Here is a 16,890-nt window from a genome sequence, read left to right as displayed (position 1 = left end):
ATTTACAATTTTTTTAATTTTCTCCGTTACTAATAATCGAACAAAAATACTTTTATATACTAAATTATTTGTTTTTTTAAGCTCTTTAAAAAGGTCTAAAGAGAAAATGGGAAATTTTGTGTTTTGAGGGTCAAAAGTGAGAAAAACCAATTTTTACCCCATAAAACCCGTAAAGCCCCGTTCCCATGGTCCGATCGTGCTGGTTCGCGAACTCATTCAAGTTTATCCCGCTTTACACCTTTAAACCAAATTTCATCAAAATCGGACAAAAATTACTCAAGTTATTGCGTTCACGGACGTATATATATATATATATATATATGTCTATATATATATATATATATATACATATATAAAAATTTGAACGAATAGTGTTTTTGGCCTCTGGGGACATCAAAATGAAAAAGTAAATCGGTCCCGGGTCTAGGTCTTACCGTGCCACCTACGGTAATAGCTACTTCCCTATAGGGAAATTCGCTAAAAACTAAATACACTAAAAAAATACCCCCGCCGCAGCATACCTGCAGACTAAGCGAATTTCTACTTGTCTGATAAAATTTTTACTAAAATATTTCCATAAATAAGACATATTTATTCCCAATTTAAATAGCATTAGATTTAACGAGTGCTTAGGTTTGCTGCTATGGGGAAGGTAAAAAGTGTTCTTTTACCAAACGTCAAAAGTAGCCTATACTATAAAATAGACAAATTTGCCAAATTTGATCAACATATATCCATAAACAAGTAAACTACAACAGTTTCATTTTCTCCATAAGAATAACATGGGAATTTTAAATTTACATTTTTTTGAATTTTTTCCGTAACCATTAGGCATTTGACAATGCTTCAATGTACCAAATTACTTCTTTTTTAAGCTCTACAAAATGGTTGGGAAAGATATTCCAAAATTTTATGTTTTTAGGGTCAAAATGGGAAAACCCATTTTTACCCCATAAACCCCCGATCCCATGGTCCGTTCATGCTGGTTCGCGAACTCATTAGAATTAATGTAGGTTTACACGTTTATGCCAAATTTCATCAAAATCGGATCATTTTTGTTCGAATTATCGTGCTAACGGACACACACACACACATACTTACTTATATATAGGCCTATGAATTTGAACGGATGGTGTATTTGGCCTCTAGGGACCTCAAAAGGAAAAAGTAAATCGGTCCCGGGTCTAGGTCTTACCATGAGACCTACGGTAATAGCTTATTCCCTATATGAGAAATTCGCTAAAAGATAACTAAATAACAAAACAAATAACTCAAAACGGTTGGGAAAAATGATTAGAGCAAAAATGTGGATTTTAGATGGACTACATTTCGTATAAAAAGCCACTAACTATTTCTAATAGTAAAGCCACTTAGCCAAAATTATAGAAATGTGCCGCCATTTTTCAACATGGCGGCAGTAGCACAGCTTCAATTTTAAGGGACTTTAGGTATACTGTACTATTGGGCTAAGTATAAGTGTTTTTAACTAGAAACCTATATTCATTGAACTTTGACAGTATTACTATTAAATGGTATTAGTTATATATCGATGGTGTCCACATGACCGGATGAGTCATCAGCTCTATCCCTAGTCCGTCGGTCATTACCCCTCGAGGCACCGGCCGATAGACCAGGGAACAGCTTTGATATTTTTTTTAGGTAAACATTCCAATGCTCATGATGACATCGAACACTCATGCATATTTGTACATAGGCCTAGCTAGTCCAAAACCTGAATAAACTGTAGGTAGGAATCAGATCGCTTATATCGTAAACAACTAAATATTAAGGCTAGTTTCCTAACCAAAGAACACACAAGAATGGCAACTTTACAAGACTTTTTATACCAAGCCTTCATAAACTAAGAGTATTTCATAAGTTACGTTGCCTGTGTAGAGTTAGACTAAGGATCTTTCGTTTAAAATCAGTAATGGATTGAATATCTAAGTGTTATTTACGTTTTGTTAGCATTTAAAATGTAGTGTACTTGTTTCTCGAAATCGTCTAATTTTTAAGTTACGTGTATTACCAGGAATTATTTCAAAACTAATAAATAAATAACGTCTTTGTTGGGCAGCGTAGGCCTACATCAGATCATAGATCTGTTTTACATTACAACTTTTGTCATCCAAGGAGTTTAAAAGACTCAACTAAAAGCTTATGTTATTAATAAAAAAATCACACTGTTCATAACAGTTTGATATAGTCAACATTTATTGAAAATGTTTAATTCTTTGAAAGATTTTTTTTAGCAACTACCACAGTACAACGTAAAATCAAAACAATATTTAGGTTGATTGGGGGTCAATCACTTTCTCGCAACTCTACGCGATAGGGGGCTGACCCAACACCCCAATAACTGGAATGGATTGTTGTGAAAGGAAAGGAAACTCTATAAGAATTTGCAAATGAAGTCCATTCTGAGTAACGTGCGGGGATTAACGGGACATTCTGTACGCTGTTTACAAAATATTTCCTTTGCCTTTCCAATTACTGAATCTATATGGTTTTGCTTATATTAAACAATAAGTCAAATACTTTGAAGCAGATGTCTTTAGCTGCATTTTACAACAGGTATTTCGTTCACCTTTCTCAGAAATAGCTGTTCAAGGCGTGTTCCTGAATCAACAATAAGGTATATTGTGTTATTGTCCTAATAAACACGAGACATTCGCCTATCTTTATGGTCGTATTATATAAATAACATTGAACTGATTAATGTAACAAATGATCATTGTTTATTTATTGTAACAATTAGGCTATTTATGTACCGTACAACTATGTTTTAGTATATATATAGCCTATACTGTTTAAATATTTATTCATTCAATCAATGTCCTGACTAATCAACACACAACCTAAACGATAATACGAATGCTAGAAAAATACCGGTATGGATCATAAACATAAACAAATGACATTTTTGGCCCGAAAATAAACATTATTTAACATTCCTTAAATAGAACTGCTAAAGCATATGTTCAGTGCAATGCTATTAGTATAGGATTCGGGCCAAAGAACGTTATTTGTTTATGTTTATGATCCATGCCGGTATTTTTCTAGTATTCGTGATAACTAGAGATTTGAACATATTGTCATAGCAACTCTTTATAAGAAATCTGTCCGGAGTATGTGCAATTTTGGTTTATTAAACTTATAAGTAAATTTGTGTAAAATTGTTTTATGTTTATTCGTAATCTGGACGCATAATATCTACACGAAGTTGAAGCTTTTGCTTTGGTATTAAGAGTCAAGTAAAATAAATAAATAATTAATAAATAAATAATTAATATATAAATAATTAAATAATCTTATATATTTTTAAAAAATGGGTTTTTCATTTGGCTCTGCTACCCGACCATTTTCATGATTGAGGTCTCAAATTGAAGGTATGCATGCACAGATTTGCCATCAAGCATCGGCGTATATTTTTCTATTATCTCACTCGGCTTATACGTAGGCCTAAACGAAATTTGCTCTCCATGTTTTCCTTATGGGAGTTAAATTTGGTTTTCATGATTTTCATCGTTAGGCTAAACAAATCATGTTAACATTTTAATTTTTGAGTTGTCCTAATTCTTATAACGTAGTTTTCTAAAGTTATCTGTTGTGGCTGCCTAGAAATAATCGGACGTTTGTTTCTCCTTAGAAAATGTATTGATAATTATAATAGTGGTAGTTAATTATGTTACAAGACTATGACAAATTGCCAATTTATTGAATCAACTCGGTCCCCACGCACAGGCTTCGCATATGTGGGCCCTGTCGATTTTCAGAAATTTTGTTCATTCTGTATCTATTATTCTTTTTTATGGATTGCTTTTGATTTTATTTATTTGATTTAATTTTACTATGGTATTTTGCCGGACAAACTACATTAAACATATATCACGGGTCGAGGTTAATTTAACAACTTAAAACTAATTCATTCAACAATAGTTTGCCAGAAAACTATTTTACTAATATTTGTTTAAATTTTCACAGAATACACTTACATTTATTTATACATGATATAGGTACTTACAACAAAACTTGTAAGATAGTAGGACAACAACGTAAACTTAAAGATAGGAGCGAGTGTATGCAATTCCAAGATAGAGTTTAGTATCCACCGATCCTATGATAATTTAAGAGTATATTTCGTACCTAGGGCCAAAATGAGTTTTTTTGTCAGCTCGGGACCATTTTTGAGTTCGAGACGAAGATGAAATCGGCCCGTGGTACGATTGCTATTTTTCACCAAACTGAGAAAATATCAATATTAATGGGTAAGCATGTTTCTTTACAACCTTTTTCTCAGCTCGTGAACATCACAGAGAAAATATCCGCATATCGGTGGAAATTTATTTTCCTGTCGATCTACAGAATGCCTTTATAAATTAAAATAGGCTAAAAAGACATAAAAAAGAATTAAAATTTTTTTAAACTAACTTAGGTTTAACGGGTTGCTATGCTGGTGACGAAATAACAACTAATTATGAAAAAAAAATAAAAACAAATGGAAAAAATTCCAATCACATGTAGCCTATTATTTACAGTGTATGTTAAATAGAGAAGTCTGTACATTGCATATTTTTGGTCGAGTTTCAACCACTGGACCTCAACTTCATTGTACACTTCATTGTTCATTGTTCACTGGGAAATCCATTGTAAACTATAAGAAATACATACTAATCAATGCAAATGCTTTAGGCCCTAAGGTTATGTGAAAAAATATTTAAAGGAATCATCAAAAAATATAATACATAATTGCTAGGCAGCGGTCCTTTGCAATTCATTAAGGATATACTGCTTGTATATTTAATAATATATGTATAAATGTTTTAAGTAAATGAGCGATTTTTGGTACTAGGGCTGGAAAAATTTAATTACAACTATAGCTGCCATGTCCACCCTGGACAGCAATGCGTAGCTTTCAGCCTCCAATTAACGTCTGTAAAACTACTAAAACATCGTAGTGCGGTGAAAAATATTTGCCAATTATACTCAATCGACTCGGAACACTGCAGTTTCTGATTAAATTAAGGGTATTATTTAAAAGTACTCGTGCAGTAATCAATTAAACAGGGTAACGAATTGAAGCATAGATACAACTAAACTATAAGGACGCAAAATATGTGTAGGTACAACTAGTCGTAGGTACAACTAGACATAGGTACAACTAGACATAGGGACCACTAGTCGTAGGGATCACTAGTCGTAGGGACCACTAGTCGTAGGGACAACTGGTCGCATCTGTACACGCTCCAAGAGATACTACTTGTCCGTGGGATACACGTCTAGTTGTACACGTCTACTTGTACCTACGTCTAGTTGTACCTCCTAAAAATCTGCAGCAGGCACAAATAGTCGGGTGTGCCACCGTCTACTTGTACCTACGTCTAGTTGTACCTAGGCCTCGAGGTACAAGTAGACGTAGGTTCAACTAGACGGCGGGACAACGAGACGCAGTCCCGTGTTGCTTAGTCTATGCTGGTCTCATTGAATGTAACGATTGGTTCAAAAGTAGCGGTTTTCTATTGAATAATAGTAAGACTCAATCTATTTTATTTAGTTTAAGTAACCATGATTTAAACTTTCCTCAACTCTGTGATAATGTTAAATTATTGGGTATATACCTGGATTCTAAATTAGGCTGGAGTGTGCACATTGACCATGTTTGTAGTAGGCTCTCAAGAGTTATTTACTTACTCCGCAAGCTTAAAAAATTAATCCCTAGACACTACCTACGGATGGCCTACTTTGCCTTCTTTAATAGTATTTTAAGCTACGGTATTTTGCTGTGGGGCTGTGGTCATGATGTTAGCAGAATCTTGCTCCTACAAAAGAAGGCTTTAAGAATCATTACTTTTTCTAAGTACAGAGCCCATTGCAAACCCTTGTTTATTCAGGAAAAAATACTCACTGTTTTTAATTTATTTATTTATGTGTGTCTTGTTTATGTAAAAGTTAATATTAATGCTGTAGCCTTGAGATCACATTCACATAGTTATTTTACTAGACATAGGAATAATTTAGAGTTACCTTTAGTCAGGCTAACAAAGTCACAAGAATCTTTTTCTTATATAGGGTTAAAGATGTTTAATCGTTTGCCAGCTGAGGCACACTGTGTTGATCTAAAGTTATTTAAAAGTAAACTTTTTTGCTGGTTATTAAATCACCCTTTTTATAGTTTAAGTGAATTTTTCATGTCTGACATTGATATTAGTTTTTAGTTTCTGACTGATGTAGGCCTTAAATCTGTGTAACTTACTTTGTTGTTTAAATTATTTAAAGTAGCCTAGTTATTGAATGTTATAGGCCCTAATGCTAACCACTGGACATTTCATATTGACCTCAACTATACAAAATGTTTTTTTGTAATTTGTTGTAATAAATTCTTGATTCTTGATTCTAGAAAAAGGTTCTTTGCACGTAGGTTTAAAAATGTATAATAAACTACCGGTCTATTATAAAAAATGAGTTCAAACCAGTTTTAAGAAACATAAAAAAATAAACTTCTTGAACGTGCGTTTTATAAAATAGGCTAAAAGAATTTTATAACCATCCCCAAAGTTAACTTTTTGTTTTTCATTTTCTTAAACTGTTAAACATTAATTGGCTACGTTTTGTTTTTCTGTTAGGTACTTTGTACTTTGAATTTTTCTAGTCAAGGCTCAATTTTGACAATGCAACTGTTCTATAGGGTTGTCACATGTAAAAGAATGTCATGTGCATTACAAATAACGTCTAATGTCTAATGATTTCACCGTGATCGCAGAACATAAAGACGTTTCCACGATCGTGCCAGATGTTCACTATTTCTCCGCGACCACATGAGACATTAGCCTAATTATTTCTCTGTGATCGCAGTAGACGAAGATGTCTCAGCCATCGCAAATTAAGTATGTTCAATATTTTGCCGTGAACGTAGAAGATATTCACGATTCCTCCACATCTGCGGCAGATGTCAATGATTTTACTGTGACCGTAGAAGACGCTTACAATTAAAACTTACAAATTTTGTATAAACCTATTATAGTAGGCTACCAATTATATTTTTAATTCATAATTTTCAAAACCACCCAATTTTGATCCGATTCACGAAGTTCAGCATTTTTAACTCAACCCAGAAGAAATGAAAAACGTCTGGCCCCAACCTAAGACCCCAAATATTATTATTAAAAAAAATAAGACTTCTTATTTCTTTAACTAGTCTCCTACGTCTTTTTGCCGATCAGATTGTTGGAAAGAAAACGGTCAATTCATCGAGTTAAAGCAATACTTAACGCGTGTATTCATAAACCCTTCCAACGTTCGAAGAATCTGAATAGCCTATAGAGGGGCGTCTCTGGTGAGAGCCGCTGGGGGCCTCATTAGATTCTAAATACGGCCCTGTCAGCCTAACCCACGGTCTCCAAGCCTGCTGTCAGGTGTCCTAAATTTGGCAGTCTACTACCTATGCTGGGACCGTCCGTGTTGTGTGATAGGCCTATCTAAATGTTTGCGAATGTTATTTAGGCCAATTTATTTGGTGTGTGTGACAGTAATGTCATTTAGCCTATGTTACGTGTACCCTGACGATGCCGTAATAACGATGAAACGTGTGCTAGGTTTCTCACACCTAGGCCTAAAAAATTTGGATTACTTGACGAGGTAATTATAGGCCTGATATAATATTATAGGCCTAGTTATTTTTAGTAATCCAGGGGCCAACAACATGGAATTTAACAAATATACCTACAATAAGTTTAGGCCCTAGGTTCATGGTTAGGCCTAGCCTATGCCTTAAGCCTATGGCCAATGCAATATGAAACATGACCAATGAATTGAAAATTTAAAGATAGCCTAAGTTGTTAAGAAATGATTTGACTCACCTTAACCTATCAATACTAAATTGACATAGTACGAAAACCCGGACACACACACAAGAACAATTATTTCATATAATTCAAGATTCAAGTTATTATTAAAAATATACAACAAACTACGGCTAAAGAAAAAAAATGTTGGTTAACTTTACTATTTACTACTAAAACTAAACTCTGATCCACTCCAAGTCAAGCCAAGACTCATTCTAATTCAACCTCAACCTCAACTCAAACTCTCACACTCAAATCTCATATCCATCCAAATCCAATCGAAATAAAAATAAAATCACTTAACCAAATTTCGGAATTGGAGAGAAATTTTCAAAATGTTCTAAATTTTTTCTTCAGTTATAATCAAGCAGGCTATATATTAATCGTGTAGTTTTAGTACATGGATACCGATTTTGACTTCGAATAAAGGAGGGGGACTTCGTATCGGCCTCGTGGCATGTGGTATGAATCTCACAATGTATATTTTTTCAAAAATATCAATGGTTTTAAAATTTCTATATACAAATTGTATTTAATCTGTTTAATCAATGGTCAACGCCATTTTATTTGTGATAAGGTAATATAACGGGTCGCTGTCAAGGCACCACCACGTAAATCCGCCACCTCGGTGCTTTGGTCAGAGGCGTCAAAGCGCCACCACAAAAAAACAGAGGTGGCGGGTTGACGTGTACATACACGTCTACTCACCACCACTACACGTGCCATCACGACAACCCGCCACCACACATTTATCTGAGGTGGTGGGTTGTCGTGCATACTCACGACAATGAGCCACCACGACAACCCACCACCACCAGTTTTTATCATAGGTGGCGGGTTGGCTTGAAGCTCCATGTTCGATTACGGCAACCCACCACCTCGCACGTATGCGACAATGTGCCACCCCATCAACCCGTCACCACTCTATTACGAGGTGGCGGGCTGAGGTGTACGCTCATATTCGGTGCCGTCAACCCGCCACCTCGCACGTAGACGTCAACCAGCCACCACGTCAACCAACCTCCACACTAAAGAGGTGGCGGGTTGTCGTGTACGCACAAGTCAACGTTCCACCCCGACAACGAGCCACTACGTCAACCCGCCACCTCAAACTTCTTCTTCTCTTTGGTGGCGGGTTGACGTGGTGGTGCCTTGGCGCGTTCCCGATTTTTCTACTAAAATATTCCCTGAAAATGGTCAGATTTATTACCTGTTTAAATAACATTAATTTTAATGAGTACCTAGGTTTGCTGCTACACGGAAGCACAGAAAACATTCTACTATAACCTTATAGTAATATAGTAGTAGGTTATAGTATAGAGTCAAGAGTCAAGAGTATTTATTCCATTGATCTATAACAATACAGAAATAGGAACAGTCAAATATTCTTACTAAATGCTAAAACATTAAATTAAAATTAACTAAAAACTATGTACAACAGGTTAAAACTTATACATTAAACTCTGACATTTCAAATTCATCCAACGAATAAAAAGGGTTTTCAACTAGCCAATTTTTTATAGTTGTTTTAAAGAGATTAAATGAGATGAGCTTTGCAGTTTGGGGGAGCCTATTAAAAAACCTAACACATAGTTGGCTTTAAAGGATGGACCTGTTTTGGCCAACCTCTGTTGGGGTAAATCTAGCTTTAGCCTTGCCTCTCGTGTCATGTTTATTGTCGTGTCATAATATTAGGTACACCTGCCTTGCTTCGATGTTTCACTCCTTGTTTGTTGACCTTGCGGTTGTAGTCGACTCTGTGATCTGTGTTGGTGACACTAACGTTGACTTAATGACAAAAATGAGTAGTGATTCCAAATATTTAAGCCGACTCTTGTGTGAAAATAATGCAGTACAATTGATAAAAGAGCCAACAAGGGTGACAGCAACTTCAGCCACCTTGATAGACCACATCATAGTGGACAGGTCAGCTGAAGTCAAGAGGACCGGCATTATCGATGCACCTTCCATTAAAGATCACAGAAGGAAGTCAATTACGGACCACAAGCTAATATACTGTGACTTGTTTTTATCTAATAAGAGGAAAAAGCCAAAGATGGTTAGATATAGAGATTTTTCTAATTTTAACGTTGACAAAGCAGTAAAAGAAATGTCTGAGATTGACTGGAAGGAGATTAAAGAAATAACAGGAGTAAATAACATTGAGTCAGCCTTAACCAGTCATATTAAGAAAATATATGATAAAACAGCGCCGATAGTATGTAAAAGGGTAACAAAGAAAATGGCCCCTTGGATAAATTATGAAATAAAGAAACTGACGAAGGAAAAAAATCAACTTAGAAACAGATATTGGAAATCGAGAAATGAATCTGATTGGAGTAATTACAAAGAGCTGAGAAACAGATTAAACTTAATGGTCTGGCGAGCAAAAAAAGAATTCTTTACAAATAAGCTTTCAACAACAAACAACAGTAAGAATTTTTGGAAATGTATTAAGCAGTGTGATATACATGGAAACAATAGGGTAGATGTCACTGATGGTTTTAATGTTAACGAAGTAAATAAATATTTTACAGATATGGGTTCTGGGACTCAGGTGGATGAGGAGACAAAGAGATTTTTTACGCTTAATAGGCAAGACGACACAATACAAGAATTCAGATTTAGTGCTGTTACTGAAGAAACTGTCAAAGCAGTAATGAATAATATTAAGTCTAAAGCAGTAGCTTGTGATGAAATCTCTATTGATATGGTTAGAGCTGTGAGTCCGTTTGCCATTGAAGCAATAACATATCTAGTGAATGAGTCATTAATTAATGGAGTATTCCCTCAAGCGTGGAAAAAAGCATCGTCAGACCAGTTCCTAAAACGGTGTCTGTAGCTAGAATGGAAGACCTGAGGCCAATATCTCTAGTCCCGGCAATATCAAAAATCTTGGAGAAGATAGTTACAAATCAGCTAACGGATTTTATTAATGAGAATCATATATTACCTAAATTGCAGTCAGGGTTCAGAAAGAACCATAGCACCTGTACTGCGTTGACAAATCTCTTTAGTGATATGATTGATGCTAAAGATAAAGGTAGATACAGTTCACTGGTTATGCTTGACTACTCTAAGGCATTCGACTCAATGGATCATGACATGCTGATTGCTAAAATGCACTATTTTGGATTTAGCTATGAAATCACTACCTGGATTCGATCGTATCTCATCGACCGACTGCAGGTTACTAGACTTGGAAACGAGACATCAGAACCCCTCGTCAAACAACGGGGTGTTCCTCAAGGCAGCTGCTTGGGCCCTGTTCTCTACACACTTTACACAGCTGACTTCCCTAGCTGTGTAAAAAACTCTACGGCACATTTGTATGCAGACGATTCTCAGTTGCACTTGTCTTTTGAGCCTGTTTTCATGAAAGAAGCAATTGACAAACTCAACGCTGACCTGAAGAGTATCTCCAAGTGGTCATTTGCCAATGGGCTCAAACTGAACCCCGATAAGTGCACTGTCTTACATACAGCGCCTCTGGACCAAGTGCAGACCTTGAGAGATGATGGAATGTCTGTCTGTCTCGACGGCCGGAGTCTGGTAGTGTGTGAGAAGGCAAAGACTCTTGGCGTCGTGATTGACAGATGCCTGAATTTCTCCGATCATGTCACCTTTGTTTCCCAGCGAGCCTTAGGGAGACTAAGAGGTTTGTATAGGTTCAGAGGCTTGTTGCCTGAGGCTGCAAAACTTCAGCTCGTGCAGTCACTAATACTGTCAGTATTTTACTACTGCTTCCCTGCATATGGCAATAGCATTTCTCGGGAAGACATGTATCGTTTGCAACGTCTGCAAAACTCCACAATCCGGTTCATTTTCTGTTTGAACAAATTTGATCATGTCTCTCCCTTTCGAGAAGTAGCTAGTCTGCTTCCCGTTGAAGCCATGTGCAGGTTGTTGACGTGCTGCATGACCCACCTCTGCAACTGAATTGAGTGTTGTCACTTTGTGAGCCCGACTATTTACGCGAGAGGCTTTCTCTTCGCGATGAGGTTTCCCAGCGAAGGACACGTCATGGTGGGAGGCTTCACCTCCCAAGAGTTTCTCTAGAGCTTGGGAGGAAGAGCTTATCATATTTTGGTCCCTCGTTGTACAATGGTCTACCCGGCGGCCTGAAGGTTGTTGCATCTAGCAAAACATTTAAAGAAAAACTTAAAGATATCTTTTTAAAAAAATTGTAGTTATTGTCTAAGTGTATAACGACCACATTGATATGTTGAATTGTTTTGTAAAAAATTTCAAATTGTTATGTATAATTGATTGTTGAGTAAGATGTTTAGCATAGTGACGAAAGTTGTTCTGAAAAGCTGGTGTACCAGAGAAACGCTGAATAAAGACATTTTTATTTATTTATTTATTATGTGCATGAAAGTGGTCTCTGGTGGTGAAATCTGAAAGGTGTAGTTTAGTGTGGATAAGTACTTGGTAGATGTAAAGGTTTATTACTGTCATAATATTTAGTCTGATAAACAATGGTTTACAGTGTTCCACTTCATCCACTCTACACTTAGTTCTCAAGATTTTCTTTTGAATAATGAGAATGTCGTGTACAGCACTAGAGTGACCCCACAAAACTATTCCATAACAAATATGTGATTGGACAAAAGAGAAATAGGATATCCTCAAATACTCATCCCTCACACAATCTCTAAGTTTCAACATTAAAAAAGACACTCTGGACATTTTCTTACAAATACCATCTATATGATCATTCCAATCAAGTCTAGAATCCAAATGAAAACCAAGAAGCTTTACTGATTTATAGTTACTTCTAAACTGCAATGCTTAGCAATAAATCTTGAGTTTTATCATTATTACAAAGCAACTTATTTGATGCAAACCATATTTGTGCAGAGTTGTAAGCATGATTTATGTTCTCCTCAAGAGTTTTCAGATTGGAATGTGATTAAAGTAACGTTGTATCATCAGCATAAATGACTGTCTGAGAGGGTATGTTGCAAGGTAGGTCGTTAATGAAAACTATAAAAAGAAATGGTCCAAGAACAGAGCCCTGGGGAACACCTGTTGTTACAGTAATGTTGTTGATTGGCTAGAATTAAAAGAAACATATTGTTTACGATTAGACAGATAGGATTTCAATAAATTCAGAGAATGGCGTGAGATGCCGTAGTAAGAAAGTTTATCAAGGAGAATACATGTTCAACACAATCAAAAGCTTTACTCAGATCGCAGAGCTTTAGAGACACTGATTCGTTATTTTCAAAAGCAGTAAGATAGTTGTCAACCAGAGCAGACACAGCAGTGGTTGTTGATTATTTCTTTGATCGAAACCCAAACTGGTAGGGACTAAATAGATGGTTTATGTGAAAGTGATGATTAAGCTGAACATGTAGGAGTGACTCAAATACCTTAGAGAAGATGGGAACAATTGAAATTGGTCGATAATTCTGTACCAGAGCTTTATCCCCTTTTTTATAGACAGGAATCACCTTAGAGACTTTTAGTAGCCTAAATCAGAAAAATAGCCCTGAGTCAAACACTGGTTAAAGATGAATGCAAGAGGCTCACTAATACATTATGGTTTTTCTTAGAAGAAAATTAGATATCCAGTAAAAATCTGTTGCTTTTGAGTTGGAAAGATTTGTCACTGTTTTCATTACCTGATCCATGGAGACGTGAGACCAATTGAAAGCAATTGACTTTTGTTTCGAGTTCCGTGTGAGGTTATGTGCCTGTGTGTTGTTGCTTATTATATTTTTCTGTACATCTGAAACTGAATTAATGAAAAAATGGTTAAACTGGTTTGGATCAATTGTTATTTTAGTTTTGTTTGTGTGTGATTGTGTTTCTAAAGAAATCACCTCCCACGCTGCTGTGAGGTGTTTATGTCGGGTAGGGCACCTATCCTAAACTTACCTCCGATTTGCTCGGACAGCTCAGGAGTAGTCCAGGGTTCTAGCTGAGTCTCCGTCGCTTGCTAATCGCTTCTCGATCTTCGTATACGTTTTCTTCGTCGTCCTACACGCACACGATACTATGGTTGTATGTCAGCACAACGACGCACTGACCAGGAATATATCGGCACTAAATACGATGCTTCTAGGAGAACGAAAATACGTGACCAGCTTCTAGGCCTAACAAAAGGTATCGCTTCTCGAATAAAAACTAAAAATAAAACTCTCGCAGTGAAATCAAATGTCGTCACACGCAATAATAAAATAACGAAATGAAATGAGTCAGCGCTAATATGCCAGTGAACTTCTTGGCTTCGAAATATAACTAAATAAAAATACTTTTAGATAAAATAAAATAAAACCACTTTCGATCAATAAACTAAAAAGTGTAGGCTACTGCGGCACCACACTCGCAGTGCCGGCCCGAGAAATACAATAGGCTAATCACTTACAACTAAGATGATAGTAAATAAGGTTAACTTTTACCCGCCAAAGTAAAACGGGAAAATAAGATTATTATTAACGTAATGATAGACCGCTGTACTTACGTCTGACGATACTTCTATCGATCTATTATTTTGTCGCTTTTATGTATTTTGTCTCGCTCGTTGCGAGTCGACATCCACGACCTATGGTGGCAGGTCCGCTGCACGATCTTAGGAGGGTGTTCGGCGAACAAGCGCTCGCCATATATTGCTTATATGTTGAAGCATTGTTTTATGCCTAACAGTTACGGAGATAATTTAAAAAAAACTTAAAATTTTAAATGTCCATGTTATTAATATGGATATTAATAAACTGTTGTAGTTTGCTTGTTTAGAGATAGATTTCAATCAAATTTGGCAATTTTGTTTATTTCATACTAAGCTATCAACATTTCAATAAAACACACCTTAATAATTATATAGACTGCCTCAAGAACTGTGACTGTCCACTGTCCGCTGGTCTCGGCTTCTCCCCACCACGTCTACGGCAGCGCTTCAAGGTGACAGCGGCCGAGTGTCGAACTAGGAGACCTGCAGTGGACATGTTTGACATTGTTGCCGTCGTGACGAACCGCCGCGATTAATCGTTCGTGTATATAATAAAAAATTACCCCTAACAAAATTTGACCATTACACTGCTTTACACTTTATTACTTGAGTTTTCAATATAATGTTCATACGCCTACTTCTTATAGCCATTTTAATATTATCCTTGTATTGTTTCTTAAAAAACAAGTAAGCTCTGTAAAGCCGCATCAGTTGGACCGAGTGATCTCTTTCAAAGCACTTATACATATTATGATAACCTAGCATTAGATCTCTAGATTTTCTTAGATCGTCTGAATACCAATTAAATTTTTGTTTGGACCTACATTTGCTCTTAAGTAGTAAGTTAAGTAGTAAGCTGTAAGTTAACTAGACATTAGTTATTGTGAATTCATTAATTTTAGAATCGTTTTCCTAAAAAGATCTGCCATAGAAATAAATTACACGCGCATCCACGCAAGTCAATTTTCCTTTTAATTAACGGTTATTGTTTAAAAAAATGTTTGTAAGATAAACTCACTACAAATTAACGATTTAGGGTCATTCTAGAATTAAAATAACAATATTTGTTATGTTTTCGCATATTTTTATTGAAGACAAAAACATGAAACTTTAATAATTTTGAAAAATAAGTTATTAGTTTCTTAGGATTTTTTGTAGGTGTATACCTGGTATAATACCCATACTTATTTTCTTTTTCAGCATTATGACAATGAATTACAAAATAAGTTACCTAACAACTTCATCAATTAATTGTAATTCACGTGTGTATGGTCTAAACAAAAATCATGAAAATGTATTGTTCGGTTATAATTTCTCTTAAAACCTTATTGTGGTGAAAATAATAATACATTCAACCAAAAGCATAAAACAAAATATAGGTACATCGTTGATACAGAGTACAACAGACTAAAATGTACTTTGTGTGGACTAGCGCGCACCTGTTTTTCTATTTAGAAGAATTTGAGAAAGGATACAGAACTAGACTCGACCCAACCGGTAACGTACTTTGACCTCTTGAGTCAAGGGTATTGCCCAGAGAAGTTCATACCAGACAGATATATTCCAAAAATCTCATTAGGTAGGAGATATCTTAAACCAAAATTTCTATTGAATTTATCATGCTCTGCTTGAAATTCGATTTTATGCTTCAGGAAATACCGTACCGTTACTTTGGTATTATTCGGAGGCCACTTGTTTTCTAGAGAAATTTTTTTAACCTAAGACAAAAAAACACATAATTAGAAAACTGTCCAAATATGAAATGATTGCAATTGCAATTAGCGGTTTTTGAGTTCTGCCTCCCAGAAGGCAAGATTGAGTTGAATGCGTCACCGCCTCTAGCTGCCACACAAACTCCGCCGAGTAGATACTGAGTAAATACTGCGTTAGGTTGGGTTTCCTCGTTTTATTATGAATCTAACAATACAACATGAGTGACGATACCTGAGATACAGGCGGTGACAGGTGATGCGCGCGCTCCGGCCATTGGTCAACGACCTGACCTTGGCCTACTTGGAGGGGATTTGGCGATGATATGACTCATCTGGTATCATTCCATCCATAGCGAAACTAAGAAAGTTCTACAAACATATTTATGATAACCCAACCTAACATAACCGCCGCAGCACACTGTATAAGGGTGGCCTCCGGATAATATCAAAGTAGCATTATTACCGTACTTTTACTCTTGGCACAATGGGTTCAGGGCATTCCACTAATGTACTGTTGAAAATTGTATGAAATAATTGATTCATATTTAAAAGTATCTTTACTAACTAAACTAAATCTGCGTAAAACTTGTAAACAAATCAAATATAAACAATAACAATAATCACACAATAATAATGACATCTATCTATCCATCTATCATCTACTAAATCTATCTATACTATTATAAAGAAGAGGTGGTGTTTGTGTGTTTGTATGAGATAAACTATAAGCATAGATTCATCAATGCTATAAGCTACTGAACCGATTGGACTCAAATTGGACAAAAATCAAGCTACCGCTCCGAGGATTAGAACTACCCCCCACCTTCGATATTGAACTAGTATCTGCTCCACGGGCTTTCAAAATTGTGAGGTGAGGGAT

This window comes from Macrosteles quadrilineatus, unplaced genomic scaffold, assembly GCF_028750875.1.
Source record: "Macrosteles quadrilineatus isolate MER2022 unplaced genomic scaffold, UCM_ALF_1.0 Scaffold_7__1_contigs__length_78375512, whole genome shotgun sequence".
NCBI classification, from domain to species: Eukaryota; Metazoa; Arthropoda; class Insecta; order Hemiptera; family Cicadellidae; genus Macrosteles; species Macrosteles quadrilineatus.
This window is presented reverse-complemented; position numbering follows the sequence as displayed.